The sequence below is a fragment of the Manis javanica genome, chromosome 7 (genome assembly GCF_040802235.1).
Source record: "Manis javanica isolate MJ-LG chromosome 7, MJ_LKY, whole genome shotgun sequence".
NCBI classification, from domain to species: Eukaryota; Metazoa; Chordata; class Mammalia; order Pholidota; family Manidae; genus Manis; species Manis javanica.
In genome coordinates this window covers 115,764,136-115,767,913 of record NC_133162.1, presented here as the reverse complement: position 1 = coordinate 115,767,913, position 3,778 = coordinate 115,764,136, and the positions used below count along the sequence as shown (strand labels likewise).

The following is a 3,778-nucleotide window of genomic DNA, read 5'->3' as shown; positions in this document are numbered from 1 at the left end:
AAAATTGTTTTGAAATAGAAACAAACCTTTTACTTATGGAATATATGAAGAATATGTTTTTCTTTGTAAGGAATGAACATTTGCATAAGACTAGAAGAATGGGATTCATGTAGATAAATTATTTAAAAAATATAATGTAGTTAATTCATTGAAGATCAAGGAAGGATTATCAATTTTCATGATTAGGCCTTGAACTCCAAACCAGTCCCAGCAATGAATAGATTTTTATTGTAGATAAGGCATGTCATTAACGATGAGATAAATCTTAAATAACCAATACTCAGCAATTCAGAACACAGTATAAAAAAACAGAAACAGCCCGCCTCTCGGGCTGCGCGCAGCTGCGGGCCGTGGTCACGTGAGTGTGGCCCGAGGGTGCGGGGGGAAGCCCTGATTTCTGGGCGGCGGAAAGAGACGCGGCCACGTGAGGACAAGGCGATTTGAAAACACGCTTGGGGAGCGAGAGGCTGAGGCCGGTGGCTCACGCTGTCATCCCGTGGGGTTCTGCTCGGACGCTCTCCTGCTGTGCCTCCACGTCCTGGTCCCGGCCAGCCTCTCAGCACTCAAGAATGACTAAAAAAAGAAAACGCCAAGATGATTTTCAAAAAGTAAAACTCAAAGTTGGTAAAAAGAAGCCCAAGTTAGAAAATGCTACTGTTACAAACTTTAAAACAAAGACTATACATCTGCCAGAGCAACTTAAAGAGGATGTAACACTTCCAACAAACAATAGAAAACTGAACATAAAGGATTTGCTGTCACAGATGCATCACTACAATGCTGGGGTTAAACAAAGTGCTCTTCTTGGACTTAAAGACCTTTTGTCTCAATACCCATTTATAATTGATGCACACCTTTCAAATATATTAAGTGAAGTGACTGCTGTGTTTACAGATAAAGATGCTAATGTACAATTAGCAGCAGTTCAACTTCTTCAATTCCTGACCCCCAAAATACGAGCTGAACAAATTTCTCCATTTTTTCCTTTGGTAAGTGCCCATCTCTCTAGTGCCATGACTCACATTACTGAAGGAATTCAGGATGACACTTGAAACGTTTTGGACATTCTGCTGGAACAGTACCCAGCTCTAATTACTGGCCGTAGCAGTATATTGCTTAAGAATTTTGTAGAACTTATTTCTCATAAGCTGTCCAAAGGACTGGTAAATAGAGACAGATCCCAGTCCTGGATACTTTCTGTAAATCCTAATCGGAGACTCACTTCTGAGCAGTGGAGGCTGAAAGTCTTAGTGAGACTCAGTAAATTCCTTCAGGCCTTGGCAGACGGATCCACTAGGTTGAGAGCAAGTGAAGGACTTCAGGAACAAAAAGAAAATCCCCATGCCACTAGCAACTCCATTTTTATCAACTGGAAGGAACATCCAGGTTTATGAAAATGGGGGGTTCACAGCCAAATGTCAGTTCACAGTTCAGGCTACGGTACCTGGTTGGAGGAATAAGCAGTGTGGATGAAGGCCTGTCATCTACTGAAAACTTGAAAGGATTTATTGAGATAGTACTTCCATTGCTAATTGAATGCTAGATTGAAGCTCTCCCTCCACAGCTTGCTGCTTCTGTTGGAAAGAGTGTAGAACGAGAACCTCTTCAGATTATGCAGCAAGTTCTTAATATTACTTCCCTTCTCTGGAAACTCTCTAAGCAGCATGATGAAACCCATAAATTGGAGTCATGGCTTCGAAAGAATTATCTTATTGATTTCAAACACCATTTTATGAGTAATTTCCCATATGCCTTAAAAGAAATAACCAAGCACAGAAGGAAAGAGACAAAAGCATCAAGCAGTGCACGAGTCTCTCCAATAATGTGGATCATCTCTTACTGAATTTAACACTATCTGATATCATGGTCTCCCTGGCAAATGCCTCAACTTTGCAGAAGGATTCCAATTGGATAGAAACAATCAGGAAATTTGTGACAGAGACCCTTGAAGATGGCTCTAGGCTAAATAGTAAGCAGCTGAACAGATTGCTTGGAGTATCGTGGAGGTTAATGCAGATACAGCCAACCAGAGAGTCTACGGAGTCTCTCATCAAGGCAGTTTATACATTATATCAGCAGAGGGGCCTTCTCCTTCCAGTTCAGACATTGTTACTGAAGTTTTTCAGTAAAATCTATCAGAAAGAAGAACTGAGATCTTACAGAGTCAGGTATCGTAGTAAAGTGTTATCTCGCTGGCTCGCTGGTTTACCATTGCAGCTTGCACATCTTGGCTCCCCAAACCCTGAGCTCTCAACACAGCTTGTTGATATTATCCATACAGCTGCAGCACGAGCAAACAAATAAGGATTTGTAAGAAGCTTACAAGCCACTGCTCTTCAAATCTATAATCCACAAGAAGGCAGTATGGTGGTTCGTTCTCCCAGCAGAGTCTCAGGAGCACTTGGTCCAGCTGGTGTATTTTCTACCCAGTCTGCCTGCTGATTTGCTTTCTCGGTTGAGTCGTTGCTGTATTATGGGAAGACTCAGTTCAAGTTTGGCTGTCATGCTTATTGGGGTACTGCACATGAGGTCATCATTTTCTGGCTGGAGATACTCAGACTGGCTGATAAGTGATGTGGACTATTTCAGCTTCTTATTTTCAACACTTACAGGGTTTTCAAAAGAGGAGCTGACTTGGCTTCAGAGCCTTCGAGGAGTTCCTCAGGTCATCCAGACACAGCTTTCTCCTGTGCTTCTTTACCTTACGGACTTGGATCCATTTTTACACCATTGGGATATAACAGAGAGACAAGCTGTGGGGAGTCTGTGTATCCATCCTGGCTCTTCTGCCTCGAGTCCTTAGGTTGATGCTGCAGAGCCTGCGAGTAAACAAAGCTGGGCCTGAGGAGCTGCCTGTTGTGGGCCAGATGCTTCGCCTGCTGCTTCAGCATGCACCTCTCAGGACTCATATGTTGACCAATGCCACCTTGGTGCAGCAAATCATCAAGAATGTCACGACTCTGAAGAGTGGACGTATTCAGGAGCAGTGGCTCACAGGCTTACATTATTGCTTCAATGTGTATATTATGGGGCATCCCCAGGGGCCCAGTGCATTGAGTACAGTATATTGAAGAGACATCATGACACCTCCTGTTTTAAATTGTTTATTCACAGCTATCTAATTTTGAAGAGAGACTGATGTAATAAATGTTTGTCATTAAAGGTGAACTTTTAAAGAAAAAAAAAAAACCAAAAAAACAAAAACAGAAACACAGAAGAAAGAACAAAGTAGAGGTCATTGTTCCAGGCCATGAAATGAATGTGTGAGCTAGTTACTGAAAGATGGGCTTCAGGATAGTCTGGGAAGGGCTGGAGCCTGGAGTATTTCAGGTTAGCAGTTAGGTTCAGAGATACAAGATACCTTAGTTCCAGATAGACAGGAAAATTAGTGTAAAGGGAGCCCTAGGAAGTTCATATTTGAAGTCAGACATGCAGCTCATGTCTGGGCTGTCTGTGACATAAGGGGCTCTAATCTTGGACTGTGACTCAGGTGCAGGAATCCAAGGGAAGTGTGCATGGACATTGTTGTCTTTGGATCCCTAATTTATCATAGACAGTGATTCACAACACTTCTGCCCACTAGCATCACCGGGTAGAATTTTAAAATATCTGCATGGCTGGAACCTACCCCCAGACCAATGAAACTGTAGTTTAATTAATTGTTCTGGGGTAGGACTTGAACACCAGTTTTGTTTTGTTTTTCTTTTTTCTTTTCTTCTGTTGGTTATTATTTGTTAATATTTCAGTTTTAGTTTGTTTGGTTTTGTGCTTTACATTC

General features: G+C 42.1%; 1 pseudogene; it reads left to right on the top strand.

Moving 5' to 3' along the window:
* The first annotated feature begins 429 nt into the window (after nucleotides 1-429).
* Nucleotides 430-3,278, top strand: LOC118972836 (testis-expressed protein 10 pseudogene; annotated as a pseudogene).
* Nucleotides 3,279-3,778: the final 500 nt, after the last annotated feature.